The 21610-nt window shown below is 44.3% G+C and overlaps 2 long non-coding RNA genes across 2 annotated transcripts in view; one reads left to right on the top strand and one right to left on the bottom strand.

The window, feature by feature from the left end:
- The window catches only part of LOC146755905 (uncharacterized), a 203812-nt gene that overhangs the window by 159157 nt on the left and 23045 nt on the right, over positions 1–21610 (bottom strand). The gene's annotated exons all lie outside the window — the stretch shown is intronic.
- On the top strand, positions 113–2875 carry LOC146755906 (uncharacterized). Its single transcript, XR_014937833.1, has 3 exons — positions 113–178; positions 1657–1731; positions 2643–2875. It is a non-coding gene; the product is annotated as an uncharacterized LOC146755906 (long non-coding RNA).

Raw genomic sequence — 21610 nt, 5'->3', positions numbered from 1 at the left:
CCTAAACCCATCCCCTGCATTGTGATGCAATGCATTCCTGCTGATGTCACAAATGGGCTGCCCGACTCCACCCTTCTCAGCTGCCCAGGGTGGGCACATGGCCACTGAGCCACGGCACTGCCTCAATTTGGAGGCATATCTCTGGACAGAGCTCCTGGGGACGCTCTTTACTAAGCAGGTGGGAGCTGCCCGGGCCTTTCTTTAAAATAAAATGGGGTGGTATTTCCCATGGATGCTGTGCTCCTCATGTGCCACCCCACAGGTTATGTTCCAAACACACTGTCCCTGGAAAATCATTTGGACAGAAAAGGAAAATCAAAACTACTGCTCCTGAGGAAACATAAGAATTTGCAGCATATGCAGAAACTCATTTTAGTGCTGAAATGCCACAGAGGGAACAAAGCTGAAGATCAGTGCCGGTCACGTCAAAGTCTCAGCACCTGACATCACACAGCCCTTTGCTGATTGCTCCCTCAGCCACCGGTGGTCTGAACGTCCTCTGAGCAAAAGGCCAGATGGCTCGATCCAAGCAGCTCAAAGGGGCTCTAACAATGATGATTAGGATGCCCACATGTGCAGCAGCCTCTTCAGCTGCATGGGCTCTGGCTCCTTTGGGTGAGCTTATGCTGTAGAGAAAACAGCAGGAGCAACTGCTGTCTACCCCATGTTGCAAAATCACATGTGCACGAGGCAGGAATATTTCTCAAAGGCCAACAGAGAAAGGCTTGGCTGGGAGCCTGTGGGTGTTGAACCAAGGCAGCCCTGCAGGCACAGAGTGGTCTGGTAGGTAAGGAGACAGCCCTGTAGGACAGGAGCGTGATGGCAGCTGTCAGACCAGCTGTGCTTCACCTGCATACCTTGCTGCCTGCAGCACAAGGCTCCCAGCCATGGCTGTATTGACTTCTGGGAGGTAAGGCCAGAGTCACCTCCTGAAGCCAGGGGAGATCCCAGATCAGCAGGGTTGGAAGTCATTTGAACCTCACGAGATCCCCTAGACCAAATCCCCTGCTACAGCAGGTTCCCTAGTGTAGGTTTCTCCACAGAAGATAATCGCTCTTCTTCTCTGTTTCCGGTAACAAGGATATCAATAAATATTATTAACCAACAGAAGCTGTGTAACCCAGTGAAACAGGACCTATTCTTTCCTGAATCTGAATTCAGCATTCAGATTTCTGTACTTCACCAGTCTCTGGGTGTCTGTTGTTTCCTGCATTTGGCGGAGCCTTGCAGCCGGAGCTCCAGGCTGGTGCCTTCCAGTGCCAAGCAGTGCAACTACAATGGGGGGCAAGTGGGAAGCCAGTCATCATGGTAACACTGGAGCACTTCTGACATCCTCCTCTCCAGATCCTCCTCTCAGGCATGTTAAACTTGACTCTGTGCTTATCTCAGGTCACTGTGCTTAGCGAAGGCCTTTACCAAAACAGTGTTGGAAATGTCAGTGAAGCAGCTCCTCAAACTGTTTGTATCCTGTTCCCCTTCTGCAATCTGGTCAGCCTCCACATGTGAGGTTTTGCTGCTGCTGCTCAGAGAATCACCAATGTGGGTTCCTCTGTGGGCAAACCAGTCAAAGCCCCTTGCATTATGCATCTATCCAGTGCACCCTCAATAATTTTGCACATGACAATAAACTTCCAATCTCTACTTTTTGCATTTCAGGTAAACAACTAAACTGAATACTCATTAACAACCAAGAAATAAATCCGGACAAGCACTTGAACTGCACACTCACAGGTGAGCACTCACCACAGTGTGAATGCAGACTGTGTGCACAACTGAGACAAATGTAGTTTGCAGCCCTGGAAGGAGGATGCTCTCCACTGGTTCCCATCATTTATTGCTCAATTTCCCTCAAGTGAGACAACGGAGAGAAAATCAGCTCTGTATGCAGAAACCAGGAGCTGTCTATTAATGTGCTTGATTTTCACTAACCTGAAAATCATGCTTATCTTGTTCAAGTTTTTATGCAGGTCTTACTTCATATTTTTGAAAGAAATCTTTCTATGAAGTCACAAAAAACCTGTGATTTTTTGTCAGAAGTACTTTTCTAAACAAAACAGTGATGACGTATTTCCAGTTCTTCTCCAGTCAGTTCACACATGGCCTAGTGCATCCCCTCCAGTGGTGCACTCCCCATGTGAGACAGAAATGCGATGAGAAATGTCATTAAGTGTCATTGTGTTGTTATAAACTGTGAGGTCTGGAGGCTGCCACGTGGAAGCACCTCTGATTGGGAGTGAGACACTGAAGGAAGCTCTCATTTTGAAGGGCTTTTATCCAGTTACAGTGGGCTCATAGTTTCTCTGATGATGAAAATATAATTGAGGAAGGTGCTCCTGTCAGCAAGACTGATGCTAAAGTGCTCCCAAGCTTGGAAAGTGTTTTATTGTTTTTCTGTTGTTATTGTAGCTTTAAAAGACAAGAACGGGAGAGATGGCCAGCAATTCTTTTTGTTGAGTTTGAACTTGTTCTTGGTTGTGGCTGAGGCTCCTTCTTAACAGTTCGGGTTTAGTTCTAACAATGAAACTTTTAAATAATAGACATTTTTCAAACCATTCACAGTGCAGGCTGAGTTCAACTCCCTGGGAAGCCGTCTGTGCAAAATCATGTGTGAAGGAATACTAAAAGTAAGTTTGCTTTTCCAGGCAGAATGTACTGCATAAAGCAGTCTTTAAAGCAGCCCATGCCTATGAGATCACACAAGTCATCTCAGCCTCATGCAGAAAGCACACAGTGAGGGCACGGGGCAGTCTGACCTCTACGCCTTTGGAAATTGAAAGGATTCACTGAACTTCTCCTCCAGAGAAAAGAGAGCTGTTGTTCCTTTTAAAGACCTATTTTATTTCTGAACCACAACACATCAGACCACGACCCAGCATCTGCCTTAAGATATCAAAAGTAGTTTTGATTTCAGGTGAAATCAAATTTCACCTGAAATTTCAGGTTTTCCTTTTCTCATTCTAAGTGTGTAAATGCAGCACTGGCTGCTGACTGCCCGTGCTATGCTAACTTGTTTCAGAGATAATAGAGGTTTCTTCCATGAACACTGAATCTTATTTGCTGACTATTTCCAGTGGAGCACTCAGGAATATTTCTTTTAGTTTTCTTAAAAAGATAATCAAGAATATACAGATGTGCTCACAGTCTAAGTTGAGTTTGTCTCTATACTGACATCTTAATGCCCTTTTTTCCTGAAATCATGTTTCTTTTGACACCTGTCTGAGAACTGATCAGGGATGAGGGGAAGTCAGAGTTGCACCATGGTGATGCCACAGTTTTCCCTCACATTAACGCTGCACGGGAGAGTTGGTGGAGACAACTGCGGGGTGCTGAGCTGGGAGGAGGAGGAGGGGGAAACGGCACCTGCTGAGCCTTCTGTGCGCCGGCTGTGCTGTGCTGGGGCTGCATGGACTGCAGGCACTGGCTGCTGCCTGCCTGCACGGGCTGCTGGGGGAGCATGGAGCTGAGCCCAGGCAGTGCCCCATCAGAGCAGCCAGCCCATCCCTGTGGGATCGGATGAACCTTTACTGCTTTGCAGTCTCTATGGGCTGAAAACAATCCTGATATAAATAATTTATATGAGAATGTTGTGGAGACAGATTTTCAGTTGTTTTCATTCATTCTCAAAACATGAAATGGTAAATGAGATAGATTTGCTCATCTACACAACACTGCTCTCCTTCACTCTCAAGCCCAGACCAGAGAGGCAGGATGACCTTCTAAGAATCACTGTGGCCCCCCAGGACCAGCAGAGGGAATCCCTCCCAGTGCTGCCTTCTTTTATCACAACCAGAGCAATGTAATCACCGAGGTCTGCTCCTCAATCTGCATGTGGTGCTCATCTCAGTCAAAGAATGTCTGTGGAAGGTTGGCTTTGATTTTTTGTGTGGATTGCATCAATGACAGGTTGGACTCCAGACTCAGTGGGATCATTTTTCATTGCGCTCCTTCCTCTGCAAATCTTCCAAAAATGTTGGTTTCTGCTGAGCTAGAGGAAGGAAGGAGTTCAGGCCTCCTTTACTTTGAACTAATTCTGAATTATTCTTCCATGAAAGTGGGTGATGAAATAAAACCTTCAGGATATGCAAAAACAAAACAAACAAAGCAACAAATGCTTCACTGTCTTTGCATCCTCTAGTTGTATATAGCTGCATCTTGAGAAAGATGAAAGGAACCCAGTGCCTGAATACCACAGTAAACACAGCAAACATTCCCTTCAGTTTGAAAATAAATTCCAAACTCATGGGAGCGGAGCATTTTTCTCAGCACGTTCCTAATTTATCGAGAGCACTAAAATCAATAAAACTATTTCTCTTCAACTTGGAAGCAGACCCAGAGCTCATGAGCATTTGTCTAATTTTAAATAAAAAAGCAAGATCACTTTTCACGTGCTTAGTTTACCCAGAAAATACTGTGTTAGCTCAATTCAATACATCTTTAGGACACCGAAGCAGTCTTCAATGTGTCTGTTTTCTAGTGGAGAAAAATGGAAATTCTTTGATCAAGAAAAAAGACCAAAGTTGCAAAAACTGACCAATAAAACCATTCCAACGTAAATCACATCATTGGATGCACTGGTAACATACATGTAAAAATCTGGGAAAGCACCATGTGAGGATCACTTTTAGGTAACATTTGTGTAATTCATAGGATGAGTTTTGCATGTATCAGCTTTCTATAAGTATTCAGTTAATTCAGGTATTCATGAGGCTTCCTACTGAAGCATGGAATTTTAAGTTAACATTGCAGGGTATTTTGAGACAGGATATTCAGAACTGAAAATCTCAAATATTTGTATCTGGGAATGGGTCCTGAAAGTCCTATATAGATTGAAACAAAAACAAATTGAAGACTGGTACATGTTTCTTTCATAAAGACACATAGTGAAATCATAGAAATAGGACTCCTCTATTCCAGACAAGACTGATTCTGTAATGGCAGAAGTTATTCAAGCCAGAGAAATATCAAGAAGAAGAATGCTAGCAGCATTTAACCAGCAGTATATAACCAGAAATCCGAGAGCAAGGAATATGGAAGTAAAGATGTGCAATATAAAGGTCTCCATCAGACTAACTCATTTAAAAATCTCACATTATTATACTTGATCTACATTCATAGAAATAGAAGGTGTCTTAGGACACATTGTTCCTGTAAGTTTTTTGTGTATCATCTTTGCATCATTCTGAGAAGTCTGTTCCCAGGCCTGCCTACTTATTTGCTTTGCTCGTTCTTCACTCTGGAATAGATGTAACCCTAATTGAAGTCTTCGGTCACCCTCTCCTAAACCTGAAGCAAATGAAGAATAGAAATATTTATTTTCTTTCAAGGTGTTGGTTCTTATACAGCATTTTGAACTCAGCGTCACAAAGAAACACAAGTATTTCATCAGGCAGTTGTTTTTTAGAACTGCCCTTGGCCTACACTGTCTGCGGTCAAGTGAGCTTCACATTCATCATTCACAGCACACAGTCATTGGTTTTCCTGGTACTTTGCAAGTGCATGGGGAGACACTGTTCCTGATCTGAGTTCGCAGCCTAATGAAAGACAAAATAACAGAGACACTTGTGGCATTCAGAGTACAGGATTGAATTATGGGAGAATAACACACATCACATTCAAAAGTGTTTTCCTGGCAATGTCTGTTCAGAGGAGAATGTGAAAATTTGCTTTCACTGAATCTGAGAAGAAGAGGAAATACCATAATATATTTTCTGCAGATGAAAATGATTTTACAGTGGTTTGCAGATTTTGTGTAATTAATCTGGAAATGGGTTTAGAGTTACAGTATGTCCAGTCTGGCAAATTATGGGGCTCAGCCCTCACATGAGCCAGAATTCTTGCCTCCCCAGTGCTATAGGCTCTGTTTAGGGTTCCCACTTTGTTGTGAGAAGACCTACTGAAATTTTTGTCTCTGATCTCATTCATAAGAAGCTTCTGACAGTGGGGTAGAACTGCCTGCACAGGCTAACCATGGTGTTGCCTTATTTGGCAAGGCTACAGGCAACAGATGAGTTCAAAAGAATTCAGGCAGGCAAACTCTTTGATCCCAAACCTTTCCCTCACAACAAGGGAACCCCTCATGCCAATGGGAGACCTGCTGTGCCTATCAGAGACATTTCACTGCCTTCATCTTCACATGGAGTCAATAGAAGCCAAAACTGGAGCACAGGACTTCACCACCTCTTGTAAAAGTCTCATTTTGTTATGACCCTCAGTAAATTTCTCATCTACTTCCCTCCCTTCCGTCTACTCGGCCACATCTGTATGTACCCTCTATGATCTTGGTTTGCTTTCACTGCTCCTCTGCCATTCCCCCTTTGCTCCTCACATTTGTCTAGTTCATTATTTTGCATCAAAATTACATGCATTAATCCCTCTTATTCTAAATATAATCCTATAACTGATCCTATTTGCCTTTCCTATCATAATTCATACTTCCACCAGCTGGAAAATTACTTTACAAGCAATACAGACTGACTTTCATCTGTTTTATACCAATGACCAAACACTTGCAAACTTTGTCCCAGCTGTTCCCAGTTAGTTTGATTCCCCAAAAACACAGCACAGCGGAGAGCGATGGATTCCTCTCACAAAAGCCCACTGAGTAATCAGCTCATCAGCATAAGGAATGAATGGGCAATTGATTCCCTGCCAGCCCATCTCTTCCATGTATTTCTCAACTAATAATCAAGCTTGGCACTGTTTATGCCATCAGCTATTTACATCTCCCTATTTCCGTACTCACCTCTGCACTCTGTCATTGCCTGAATGTGTTTAGATCCAGCTACTGCCTTGAATTTTCATCTTACAACTGTCTACCTGAGCAAGTTAATTCCCATTTGCCCTATGGTCTCTGCTCAACTTTCACACTTCGATTTTTTATAATGCCTACACTAACCAAGTCCTAAATGTACTGTTAGTAACTCCATTAGCCACAGAAACTGCTCATATGAAAATCTCTGAAAAACTCCCCTTGGAATCCACACTTAATCTCCTATCCATCTTCTGTTATATCGACTGTGAATCTAAAAGCCAAATAAGTAAATTAACTTCTGTTTTTCAAAAATAAAAAACAAAGCAACAACAAAGAATTAACATAGGATCCACTGTCTGAAATATGGCTGGTGCTTTCTATTTCTGATTTCAGCTAGATCTGTTATTCCAAAATGAATCTGATGAAACTGACAGTTATGAGGGAAAAGTTGGGCTCATATGTCTGTTTCCCAAGTCAGAAGGAAAATAATTCTGCTTTAGAAGAAGAATTAACAGGTGCCTCCCATCATTTGCTTATTGAAGCACTTACTAAATCTCAGCAGTATTTGACAGTATAAATGGTTACTCCAGTGTGCTAACAGGAGACCAGGGGCTATTTCCTTTGTCCCTTCCAGTTTCAACATCCATCTGCTCCTCGTGCCTACAAGATCCCCTGGCACTGGGCAAAGCCCATCGCAGTTAAACTGTGCCAGGTGCTTTGGGCAGGACCTGAGGAAACTGGGAATTCCTGTGTTTTGGAAGAAGTACAAGAGAATGACCAGCATGGTTTTTTGGTGGACTTGACAATAACTGGGCCTGACAGCAAGGGATTCCATCTGTACAAGCTTCAGTCCGTGACAGCCTGGTAGGTCACATTAGATTCACAGAACAAGAAATTCAACACATACATGTCTGACATTTTCAGTAGGATGAAGGGCTAACATCTTTTTTATAACTAAAGATACAAACTGTTTCTGAAACTGTCTACTGCTACTGCTTGTGGACAGTCACTGCAATTTTCACTTTAAAACAGTTGTTGTGAGTAACTTCCTTGCTGAGCCAGATGGCACAATACTTGCATCATTTCATTCAACAATGCGGTGATTTATTCATTCATTTTTTAAGCTATCAAGCCCAGGAAAAAAATACCTCAGTGCTTTAGCTCCTGTGTTTTTGTTTCACTGCTCTATATGCAAACCTATGGAGCAATATGATGTGAGTTGCTCTCAGGCCACTGATTCCTTCCAGCTCCATATGTGTTGTGCCAAGAATGTTAAAACTGCTGAAAGGTGTATGTTATGGTAGTAAGGGGCACTGGATAAATGTTTCTCTTCTCACACTCATTAATTAGGCTAATATTGTATCTAAAGAAATCATATGTAGTATTTAAAGAAACAACAAAAGAAAACTATAAAACTGATTTTGGCATGAAAGGATGCACATCCTGAGACCATTCTTAACAAAGTGCAGTTTGTAGCACACTGCAGGACTGAAGATGCAGCAGACCCTCATAGGCAAAGCGATGTTTAATGGTCACTGCTGGAAGGGCAGCAGGAGAAAAGGAAGATGAAGACATTACTGGACAAGAACAGGCTGTTACTTGGTGAGACACAAGGAAGTTGCATTGAGTGGAAGTGGTAGTGGGTGTGTGTGTCAGTACAAAATCATACAGCCCATCTTGTGCCAGACACCAGCGCTGCTAAGTGCAGCATCTGAGTGCTTTCTACTTCAGTGTTTATAAAACCAAATAATGTGATCTACCAAGGAATAGCAGAGAACTTACAGCCACAGGCCTTCTGTGGAAGGCTGGAAATTTGCTTTTGACCATCTGCTTCTGGGCTTTAGGGAGGTGCAGACAAGGTAATCAAATGACAGAAAGACAAAGCTTGGCTTTGGGCACATACCCAAACTTTCACAATATTCCCGGGTAAATTAAAGGGAAAATACACTCCTAAGGTAAGGGCTTGTGAACTGTTCTGCACCCAAAATTACTTTCTCAGAGAGGAGTCCAACCCTGCAAACATAGTGCAGAATTAAAATGCTTAAACAACCATTACAGCAGAGATGTGAATATGCTCCTGTAATTATATAGCTGTTTGTTCATTAAAGGAGAAATTTAATGCAATTAAAATATTTACAATCCTGCACACTAAAATCCAAAACAAAATTAGTTTGTACCAGAGATGCAGGCTGTGTTGCCTCCCCTCCAAACTGGCCTTTAGATACCAGAGCTTACAATGGAGAACTTTCCATCTTCAGATGATGCAACCCAGAGTTAAGAACTGAGCTGGTGACTGAAGGGTCCCTAATAATCTTTAAGATATCAGATTCATGCCAGGCATGCCGTGTAAAGTTCTTGGGATCAGAAACCAAAGGAGAAAGGACCCTGGGACAGCCACGCAGAAGGGTCACTGGAGCTGCACTGCTTGCTGTGTCTGTGTTCTTTCAGACTGGCACATGGCTATGTGGGATGGGAAGACATGCTGCCCAAACTCTTGCCCTTTTGCGCGCTCCCTGAGGGCTGGATCTCTGAGATTAAACATTTTCACTTCTCTCTTCAAATGAAAACGTAACAGAACAGCCCAAAGGCCATCCCTACCAAGAGTGCAAACTGCAGACACAGAGAGGCACAGAACCACAGCAGACAGATGTGAATGCAAGCTGCAAGCAGCACATTTCAGATCCAGCTGCAAGGAGAATAGAGAAGCACTGCAAGAGCACGCTCCTCTCCCATACAGAAAGCTCACTGCTATATTGGACCCGAATTTACATGCCATTTCACTGCACCTCAGCCTTCTCCTTGCCTGTTGTTACCAGCTTGCCTGTGTCACTCACTACTGCGGGGGGGGGGGGGGGGGGGGGGGGGGGAGGGAGAGGGAGTAGGGGGGTGAGGAGGTGGTACACCCTTGTGGACTTTCCTTTTCTTATTGAGGTACCTGTAGAAGACTTTCTTGTTCTTCTCATCAAGTTTAGTTCAAGCTGGGCCTTGGCTTTTCTGACTACATCCCTACACAAGCATCCTCATACTCCTCATACAGGACCTCTCCCAGTTTTTACTGCCTGTGCATTTTCTTCTTGTTCTCCAGTTTGACAAGCAGGTCCCAGTACAGCTATGCTGGTCTCTTACCTTCCTTTCCTGACTTGCTATACTTGGGGATGGAGAGGTCTTGTGCTCTGAGGAAAGCATCTGTAAAGCTTTCTCTCATTCTTCAGCCATCAGAAATCATCCAGTGGGTGCAAGTAATGAGGATGACATGGTGCATGTAGAAAATGTAATTGGTAAAGCTGAGGGGACAGAGTAATGTGAATGAACCTTCAGTACTTTCCAGCAAGAGTGGCTTGGTATAAGATCTGCTCTTAGCCAAAGAATGCAGGGCAAGCTGAGGAAAAGCTGGAACGACAGCTTGGACAGTTATAGTATTTAACTTTATTCTAACACTCATTACTCATGGAAAACTTAAATGAATAGCACACTGAAGGCTGCACTTGACTTAGATGAAGTGGATGTAACTAAAGCATCTCAGCTACATCATTCAGACTGAATGTATGGTAACAGGAAATTAATTAATCTCCACCAATATTTGTTCTTTTTAGTGTGAAACTTCTTTAATGAACTCATTGTGAGTGGTCAGTCACCACTCACTCTGGAAGAGCCTCACACATTTGATAAAGCACCGTACTTTTAAAATTCATGTTGGAAAAGTGACAAATGTTGAAGATGAATTGCTTGGCATATGTGATCAGCTAATGAAATATCTTCCTCATCCCTATTATTTAATTCATTTTCTGCTGTTTTTCCCAATTAGGCAGTAGTCTTCTGCCTTTGGCTCTGAGTCCAGAAGCAAGCCTGCCATTATCACTTGTCAACATTTAATTTGTATGCAAAAAACTGCTTTAGTGGAGGTGGCAGTCACCTAATTTTTACCTGGTACTTTCTGTAGTCATTAAAGTGTTTGAAATGAATAAAAGCCACCAGCAGCCCAGGGTAGGTCCTTCACTGCAAACAACGTGGGATAAGGGAGCCCATTGCTTGATGGAGCAGCTACAAAGGTGTGTAAGGGAGTCCCTGTCAGCTGCATGAGGCACACCTACACTGCTCCAGGCAGAAGTCAGTGTATAGAAGGGAGAACTGAAATGCATGGAGTCTCTAATAAGATAATAATTAAAAAGAAAAAAACAACCAAGCAACCAAACAAAAGAAAGAAAACCACTGAAAAACTGAAAAACACCACAATCTTGGGCCCACGTCACTGTCTGAAGCTTCATACCAGCTGGAACATTTGCAGCCAGATAAGCAAAGGGAAGCTCCGTGATTGCACTTGTTTTCTTTGGTGTCAGTTTTCTCATTTCCTCACACTGCTGAATTTTGTGACTGCACACAGGCAGGTTTTGGTACATAAGGCGAAGGTAAGTGTAGCTTCTGCTTGTTGCAACACAGCCCACGATAGAACAGATGTGAAAGAGATTAGAAGGGGGAAGAGTGGGTGAGCTTGTGCTCCTGCCTTGCAAACAGAAGGTGCCAGCAAAGCCCCACTGCTCTGCTGGGCAGCAGGGCTGCCAGATGTACCCACACCAGTGGTTGTCTGGCTGACACACCCCAGGGTTGGTAGGAGGGTCATCGGTAATGTAGAGAGCAGAGAAGAGGGGATTACTTTGGAGCAGATGTTTACACCTTTCCATCTTACCTCTTCTCATTGCTTTCATTTGCATCACCTGCAGGAGCTGCCTCATCCCCACTGGAGCCAGTTTCACCACTGGGGATGATTATAGGGCTCTTATCAAGTACATGCAAACCACTTCTCCAAAGCAGGCATAGAGAGTGCTGATGACACCCTGATGAGAGACAAGGAGTATGGGTCATGACTATTGTCTGTGGGCAGCTCTGGCTGCACCTTCCTGAAGAAGGAGCAGAGGTTACCCACAAGTACTAACTGGAGGCGAGAGCTACAACAGATAAAACCTGGAATGCCTCACCTGGTAATCAGGTGGCTTTTCTAAGCAGGAGGTCAGGTGTTGCATGATTATGGTGATGGATGTAAGAGTGCTGCACAGCACCCCAGCTCAGGGAGCAGCAGCATGACAGAAGCTCATTTACGTCCTCTCAGTCATAGAGCTTTGTTGTTGTTGTTATTGTTGTTGGTGGTGGTGGTTTATTTCCCCCTCAGAAAAAATGTAGTAATCCAAGCTTGCCTTGACAAAGTCCTTCAGCCTTATCTTCCACATGTTATCACTGTTTGGAGGTCTGTGCTGGGAGAACAATGTCCTGAACTACTTAGCAGCAGGGAGGCACCCACTGGCTCTCACCTGGCCTGCCCCAGAGGAGGACTTGTTTCCTGGTGTTTCTCATTTAGAGCCAAGGGAAGAGATCTGAGTCCCTCAGGCAAGAGATGGCTATAAGAGATGGGAGGCGCTGCAGCAAGACAGGACAAAGTGCACTAAGCTTCCCAACAGCGAACTTAGTGGTGGCAGAAGTCACCAGTGTAGGAGTACTTTGAGGAAAAGTCAGTGCCCTGTTTTCCAGCAGTGGTTGTTCTGAGGACATCCCCACGTGTTTTTTCCTCTCTTCATGCAAGTCACAGGAAAGGAAATAGGTAGTCAAACACCTTATGAAGATAGCCTAAGATTGGGAGAAAAAGATGATTAATATATATATACATATATATAATAAATGTTAATTAAAATATTAATAAGGAAAGACTTCAGTCATTCATGTATAAATGAAAAGATAGTACTGTGGGCATGACATGGGAGCAAAGCAGAGCTCTGACCCCCAGCATGTACCTCAGACACATCCTTCTCTGAGCACCCAGCAGCAATCTTTGCAATTTGTGTGGCCATAATTATATTCTCAGTATCTCTCCTTAAGCTGTCTTTGACAAGTCATTTATATTTTGCCTGCTTCCATGAGCTTTTATAGAAAAAAATGTTGGCAGGCAGCTCTCTGCTATCCTGCCTGTCTCTTGTCTGTCTGATGACTGATTTTCAGTGGGAGTCAGTTTTGATACTTGAAAGGATCCAGACTGTTATTACTGCACATGTGAGTGGAGCGATGGAGGTGTCTGACAAACGCAGACGGGTATTTGAGTGAAGGGTTCAAAGGCTGAGGGAAGTTCTGGATCATGTGTAAACCACTGTCCAGTGCCTTGTGTCTCTGCATCAGACAGATAATGGAGCAAAGGCAGCACCAGAGGAGCACAATCAAGTGAAGGGAAAACAGAACAAACTGAATATTTCAAACAAGCCAGGAGAAATAGTAAATTCTCTGAGAACTGAAAAATACAACACACGATGGGACAAAAAGAACTGATCCTGATGTATGTATCTAGGCAAAAACCTCTCCAACGGGGAAAGAGTGTGCCCCTGATCTGCACTAGTATCAAGACTTTGGGCAGACAAAATTGGGTGGATACTACAGAAAAGGGAAAAAAATCACACCTGGTCCAATAAACAGTCCGAAGCCAATGTGAGGGCTGTTGGCAGCTTGATGTGTGCTCAGACTGGGCTTAAGATGAAGTTTGTAGGTGGGTAAACAGAACCACCCTCAGCTGAGGACCAGGCACTGGTGAGAGTTTAGAGATGAGCTCTGCCAGGACAAACACCATGCATGGAGCCGGGCACTGTCAGCTGGTTACAGGGCATGCCCACGTTGCACTGCTCAGGGCCCAGTTCCAGCTCAGAGCATCGTGAGCAACATGTGCAGATCTTGCACAGGACAGCTGTTTTTTCTGGAAAACACACAAAGGTTACGCAGTTTGCACCCTCAGCCATGGCCCCCCCTGTATCTCATTGCTTATGTCAAGCACACAGCTGGGCTGATACAGCACTCACATTATTGCTCACAAACTGCTGAGGGGAAGGCACGTCAGATGTGAGGCAGTGCTGTGCCCTCAGCAGCCAACAGCTGTGAGCCATGAAGGAACTCACCTCTTGTAGCCAGGTGAGCAAACACATTTCAGGGAGCTGGGGAAAGGATAACAGCCATGTCTTGAGGCACTGAATGCACAGGGAAATGCCACTCATATATGCAAGGAGTCATCATCACAGTGATGTGCTTCCTCACCACAAAACCAGTCCTGAAGCCTGACTCTGCTGTGACAGTGGTGGTGCATGGTGTGATCCTGGCATTGAGTGGGCAGAGCAGTGAGTGGGGATGGCACTGTGCAGGAGCGACCCAAGGAGCTGTGCCCTACAGCAGAGCTGTGCAGGCAGTGCTCTGCAGGTTGGGGAGAGGTCTGTCTTGGCCTTTTTGTCATCAGTCCCAAGCAGGTACTTCCTTTGCTGGGCTTGTTACAGCAGGTGAATTATTTCTGGGGGTAACTACTCATTGTCATGTTCTAGTACATCTTGTCAATTGACTTAATTGATTTATCAACTAACTTAGTTGATTCAGGTGAGGGTTGGCCTCTTCTCCCACATAACTAGCAATAGGACAAGAGGGGCTGGCCTCAAGTTGCACCAGGGCAGGTTCAGGTTGGATGTCAGGAAAAAAATATTCTCTGAATGAGTGGCACTGGAATTGACTGCCACGGTGATGGAGTTACCTTGCCTGGAGGCAACATGTAGTGCATCACTAATGGACATAGTTCGGTGGGGAAATATTGGTGGTGGATGGATGTTTGGGCTGGATGATCTTGGAGGTCTTTTCCAGCCTTGGTGGTTCCATGATTCTATGATTTTAACTTTTTAATTTTTTTTTTCTCACAGTTGGATTTGTTTACCAGTTTTATCAGTGCAAGCTGTTTCCAGGGTGCTCATGGATCACACATGCAGCCATCCCACCCAATCCTCCCAAACTGTCCCAAATCCACCCTGCTCCAGAACCATAAAGCAGAACAGGATTCCCTTAAACTGTTCCATGTTTTGATCTGCAGAAGTCTTTCGGGCTGCTCATAACATCTTTCCACTGTTCTTCAAACAAAGAGAAGAAAATTTTCCTAAGATCAGGAAGTCCATAAGAGTTAAACAGCCTTGCAGAAGAGACACATCATCCCATCCTAACACAGAGACAAATGCTGTCAGAGCCTTCATTAGCACTCTGCTTTGTTTTTCACTAATCAAGTCAGTGTGAATGATGCTGCTCATGACTCTGCTTGATTGTATTAGTGTTACCGATTGAACAGTCCATTTTTTAATCTGCAGAAAGCAGCAGCATTATTGCTGAACTATATTTAGAGATTTTATAGATAGCATGCTCTGTTCTCTTACTGCTTCCTTGTAATAGGATATTACATGTAGAGCCCCAGGGAAAAGGAAATGTGCCCTACACAGGTGGCTGCGAGGTAATTTTGCATGATGAGCATGTACATTTCTGAGTCATCAGTCATTTCACATCTTCCTGTCTGACCAAAGACCATGATGGTTCCATACAAAAACACTGTCACCTCGGATGTTGGTACAGATCCTGCACAGTGGTGGGGGTTGAGGCAGAGCCTGGCAGATGCTAAAGCCCAGAACCCTCTTCTGGAGATTGATAAAGCCAGGTCAATAACGCAAAGGAGAAGGGAAATTTTATGATTTCTGGTGTAACTTCTAATAGTTTTATTAAACTGGAGGCAGTTTCAATGTCAGAAGGACGGAAGATTCTATATGCTCTCAACTCCTACATCCCCCACAAAGGTGATGAGAAGATTCTCTTAGTCCCACCTTTGTCAGGTGTCAGCAAGAAATAAGGTCAGTAACTGTGAAGAGAATAACCCTACTCTAATTTTAAAACTACTGTTATTTCTAATGGTACTTTCAGTTTGGTATTTTTGGATTCCTAAAATAAAATTAGGTAAGGTTGATAAGGAATGCACTCATAGGCTGCACAATCGCTGATAGAGGAAAAGATAATGCTCACCTCCATCACACTCTGACTTCAGTGCTGCTAAATAAAACCCAGAGATAACACTATAGTTTTAAACCTCATAGACAAAATCACATTTTGTAAATCACATCCGCCTTGCCTGCACTTATACTATATCAAAATTAATGGAGACATTTTCTGCTCCAGCAGTAAAAAGTAATTTATACGTCAGGCCTGAAGTTATAATTGCAGGCAAAAAATACGTGAGCACGGGAAGCAGATTTCTATGTAGCTTTAATCACCAGCCACGGTCCTTCGAGGCCACAGAGGCTTGAAGGTGATGGTGCAGCACCATTGCAGCCATAGCAGGATTTATGGGCAGCTCCACATGGTTTCCGAGAGTGGGGAGCAGAGCCCTGGCAGCCCCCTGGGGCACAACTGGAGCATCGGGGCCCCCACCCCATTCTGGCCCAGAGCTCTGGCCAGGGCTGCAGTGTCCCATGGGGAGGGCCTGGAGTGGAGGCACTTCTTTGTGGGAGGGATGGCTCTGACATCTCTCCTTCACTGATGGCCCTTTGGGGGGCTGCCAGGACAAGAACCCCACTGACATGGCTCTGTGGGACCCCCTGCACTGACCACCAAGCACCTGCACCACATCTGTATCACATCCTGCCCTAACACCAACAGTGTGTAGAGGTACAGGTGCCATGGGATGCAGAGCCATACCTAATGCAGCCATGAAGAGAGGGAAATGGAGCATTTGCCTCACTTTTACAAGGCTCCAGCTGATCCCTTTACACTGAGTAAATTGGTATGTTTGATTCCTCCACAGGAAGGAGCAGATAAGGAGACAAACAAAATCAAAACAAATATGCACAGCCAGAGCAGTAGATTTGTTTGCTTTAAAGAATGGAGACCATGGTTAAGATTCTAGACTATGAAGCTACAGGATGCTTGCAATGACATTAGTTGAATGGTTCATACATTTGCTCCAGTGAGAGGTGGGTACTGACATGTGTGACTCCGGAAGGATGAAGGAAGATCTGGATCCTGCAGCTCAGCAGTGGAGTGGGGGGGGACAGACCCTCCTCAGCAGAACCTGCACACCCACCCACTGCCACTCTGCTCTGCTCAGGCTGTGGCACTTCTCAGCCAAAAAGGGCCATGCAACCATTCTCTAAACATCTCTGTACTCATTTACTAATCCATTTCTGTCAAATATTCTTGCCTGATGTCAAAAGCACAGTTTCTATTACTCTGCTCCTCACATTCACTTTACCTTAATGCTGTCTGTAAATACAGAATTTGCATAATGAATGGTATTTATGAAAACCAATTGCACTCTGTGCGGGTGACTCTGTGACTTCTTCACCTCTGAACGCAGAGGTCTGCAGTTACACAACAGTGGAAGGGAGTAAGTGCTGCCAGCACACAGATGGGGCTGTGAGGTGGTGGGGAGGGTGTGACAGACACTAATGGGCTGTGGGAGCTGAATGCACAAAGCCAGTGCCGAAAGAACACACAGCTGATGGGATGGGAAAGCACAGTCAGAGACCCACTTCTCAGCGACAGGCAGTTTGTTGCATTGCTACAGCAATTGAAAAGCCATTATTAGAGGATGATGCTTACAGACTTGTGTAACATTCAAGTATTAATGATGCCACACAGAGAAAAGTCATCCAATTTTGCCTCTTTTTCAGGAAAAATGAATTTAGTTGCAAACCGCATTCTGGGCCTAAGACTTTATTCATGCATTCTCTAATTATCTCAAAGTTTGTGAAATCAAGCTTTCTCCATTCACACGCTCCTATTTCCTATTACCCACATTTCTTTCTGTCTTTGTCATGCTACAAAAGCCTCAGTCCATCTTTATGAAGTCTCTGAAATAGAAAAAAAAAATGAAAACACCAATAGAGAGGGACTGCACTGGAGTTGGGGATCAGCACTGAACCAGAGGGTCATTTGAGGGGTGGGAAATGGGAGCCAGGACCAGGCCAGGGGCTGAGGTCCCATTGCCTGAAGGCAGTTAATCACAGGGAAATCATCGTATTCTCAGCCCAGGCTCAGTCTTTCAGTGAGAAAGATGTGAGATAAAAATAAATTAAAAACAAAACAAAAAACTAACCAACCAAATAAAAAGACCCACCATAATGGCAGGTTTGGGTTCCTAGTAACTGCTTAGTGGTACCTGCCAAGAGCAACACGCATCTCCTTCATTAAGCTGATCACCTCTGGACTGCACCACAGAACGCTCACAGAGAAGCAGTGGGAGGTGGCAGGAAGGGCAGCCCCCAGCACTGCCCAGCCCCAACCCCCTACAAGGTCTAGGAGAAGGAACAAGGCAGCTCAGGGAAGGCAGAGGTCTACCCCCAGTCCCCCCGCTTGTGCCACAGGACCCCAACTCAATCTTCACCCCCTCCCCCCGTTGCCTCTGCAGAAAAGTTCCACAGGAGTCCTTGGGTTGCCCCACCAGGTGTTTCAGTGCTCGGATGAGTTTTGCAAGGCTGGGGGCTGCTGTCCTGGAGTGACATCGGGACATGCTCAGCCAACAGGCCTCTATGCGCTGTGCTGCTGCACAGCGTCCTTTCCATTTTAAATGCAATAAACATCTTGCTCTCCCAGTGAAGCAAGGGGAAGTACAAAGGAAACAGTAAATGTGCACTACTCGTGACACATAAATCACTGAACAATGCTGCAATTATTGTTCTTTCAGATAAGTCATAAATAATATAGCAGAAGGAACGAGGCCTAATGAGAGAAAAGGAATCCGCACTGAGATTGTTTATCAGCCCTGCCCAGAAGAGGAGCAATCTGTATTTCTAACAGTGAATTTCCAGGCAAGCAGCAGAGACTGCTTCAAGAAGTGCTGCTGCTGGTCTGCTTTGTTCATGTGCTGCAAGATGCAGTGCAGAATGTTTCTCAATTGTTTTCCTTCCCTCTTCCCATACCTTATCTTTTGCATAGACACCTCTTCCTTGTGCTGAAGAACTCCATTACATTTGGTTATGTCCTTTGTGAAGTTCACCACCACATTTTCCAGCTTGGCAGGATCATGGCTGCACAGAGCAGGGCAGAGGCCAAACCAGACAGCGCTGCCTCAAACTCTGAGTATTCAATTTGCCTCTTGCTGTCTCCAAGACCTGATTCAGTATCAAATATTTGCAGTGATGACATTTCATTTGCTTCTTGCAGAAATACCAGATACCTAGTTATGCACTGTGTACAGTTCACTATAAACCTCTGCCTTTTGTTTCAGCAGTATAAACTTCATCAGTGATTTTATACCTGATTATTTAAAGCCGACACCAAAGGCATGAAAGAAGGACCTCACACAACTAAGTATCAAGAGAGAAAGTGATGAAGTCCACTAGCAATGGAAGTTTTTCAGCATAGGCTGAATCATCTGCAGGCTTTGTGTTCCCACTATGTACTGAGTTTTCCAGGTTATCTATTGAAGGAGAAACAAGAATGAAGTGTCCTTGCAAAATAAAATTTGGGAAGGATATGGGGTCCCCTCAAAACAAGACATAGAAAAAGCTGAAAAGAAGAATTTCAGCCCCAAGGATCTGGTTAAGCAATCTTATCTTGTAAATATATGGCAGGAGATTCTAGCTTAGCACCTGCAAGTAAATCTTGTTTGCAAAAGCGAGACTTTACAGGATACAAACATGGTTCTAGTTGGGCAAAGCAACAAACTGGTGAATCAAGGAGAACGTGAACCCTGAGTAGCTCAGCCAATGGAGAAAGGGGAAGGGCTCATTAGTGTCGGGGCTCAGGGGACTGTGCTCCCCAGAATCTTGAGGCCCCACAGGGATACAAATACAGAAAGATGAAGGCTCTCTTCAGTCTCTTTCTGGGATTAAAAGACAACTGAGCAAAATGTTTGGAGCTGAAATTTTCCCAACATCTATGAACAATATATACTGAATATATTACGTAGAAACAAAAGACAACAAATGCTCTCTCCACACATCCCACAGCACTGTTACTTTGCAGAGAACATTTGGTGAGAACTTTATAAAAAACTTAAGGAAATCCAAATATGCTGCAGGAATTAGGCATCTCTGGGAACATTTTTTATTATTATTATTTTTTTAATCAGTAAAGGTAAGAGACAGCAGTGCTGCTTCCTGCAGCTCCCAACACACCTCACCCACAGCAAAACACTGACTGTGCTACAGGGCACAGCCTAGGGGAAGGAGTGATGCTAGGACACTGCTAGGACACCACTGGGAGCAAGCAGCACCGTTTGCTACGAACAGACCGCAGGGAAGAACCCAGACCCAAAGCACAGGACAATGAAGAGTGGAGAGCAGAAAGTACACAGATCCCGAAGCACCAGCTAAGCAGAGAGGAGAGTAACAATTAAGGTAACATTATAATATAACATAATTAAGTAACAGCAACAATTAAGGGTTTTATAGCTGCAACTTGCAGGAGCAGGTGTTGTCCATGGGGTCAGGGGATGGCATTAGATTGGGTGGGATCCCAAGTAGCAAGGGTTTCCCTGGGCAGCAGCAGCACAGGGTGGGGGAAGCACCACGTGGAAATGGGCAACATTTCTGTGGGGAACTGCATCACAACGATCAGAACTGTGTAAAGTCCATTAAGTGTTACACTTAAAAACTGAGTTTAATTGCCACCTTTCAAAATGAAGAACACTCCCCATGTGAGTACCAACTTTAGAGGAGAAAATCATGGTTTGTGTTACAACAGAAACACAATAGAAAGTGCAGTAATAACAGCACTGTAGGCTGTAACAGAGATATGCTCAAACAGAGCAGCTGTGTACACAGAAAAAAAAAAAAAAAGATAAGAATCTGCCTACTCTTTCAAAGCCTCAACTACACAGCGATCTCCAACAAGAAATACTCACCTCCACTGCCAGCCCGTTAATGAGGTCTGGGAAGGGGAGGATCCTAGTTCCACCTCTTTCAGTCAGAGCTCCCCTGGGTTGGCTCTGCCTTCCCACCATGTGCTCCATCATTGCTTCAGGCCACTACAGCATTTCCACTACAGCAACAAGTATTATTGAAGTAATACAACTTGTGTATGAGATAATGTTATTTGTTTGCTGTAGTCTTATGGTTCCCAGCAATGTTTTTGCACATGTAGCTGCAGTGGGCATCCTGCCTTTTCCCATGAGTAGTGGGAATGAGCAGGTGAGCGCCTGCTGCAGCCATGAGATCTGGATTATCATGAATCTGATTCCTAAGATTTCAATAATGCTCGGTAATGCCATGGTTTTGGTTATATATGAGGTGTGCCCATGTAAGTACAGCGCACAGCTGGACTCCAGTAACTTGTGTGACCCTAAGAGCCCTGGAAAGAGCAGCCTTGCCCCAGGGATGGCTCAGGCTACATACACTTACTGCACTTAGTACTCAGGAAACATCATATCTAAATCCCACAAAACTCAGGGGTGAAAACATCATGCCATCTTTGTGTCTTTCTGTTTCAGCAATGATGAACAGTTTCTCAGTTCAGTTAGTGCCTTAATTCTGACAGGACACAGAACTATAATGCTCTTTTGCTCTTTTACTAATGGAGGACAGCTCACTAGCAATTTCTGTCTGATTAGCTGTCTACCTTTACTGCTTTCATGACAGCTGTAAGAAAGTGCTCTTAAATGACAATCAACAGATGATGATTCCCACCTGACAATGCAGCATAATGAAAGGAAATAATTCTTTTCAGTTTTACTCAGGGCAGTTACACTGTAAAACAGACACCCATGCTATCTTTGGGCCAGACCCTTCTGTCCTAAAAAAGGCAGAAATGGAGAGATGGTGACACTTGGTGAAGCTAGTGTAACTTCTGTGAGGTCAGGGAGAGAGGAAATGGGTTATGGTCCAGGGGATTGGGTGATGATGGGAAGGGGCATCAGCACACAGGGGTTCGTCCAGGTGGACGGCAGTGGCAGAACCAGCTTGAGATAGCCATCATCAGGACATTATGTTGTATAAAAAATAGACGCACAGAATCATTAAGGTTGGAAAAGACCTTTAAGGTCATCAAGTCAACTGTCAACCCATCACACCATGCCCACTACACCACATTCCTATGATAAATACT

The sequence above is a fragment of the Coturnix japonica genome, chromosome 29 (genome assembly GCF_054131305.1).
Source record: "Coturnix japonica strain WE chromosome 29, WE-NBRP24, whole genome shotgun sequence".
NCBI classification, from domain to species: Eukaryota; Metazoa; Chordata; class Aves; order Galliformes; family Phasianidae; genus Coturnix; species Coturnix japonica.
This window is presented reverse-complemented; position numbering and strand designations above follow the sequence as displayed.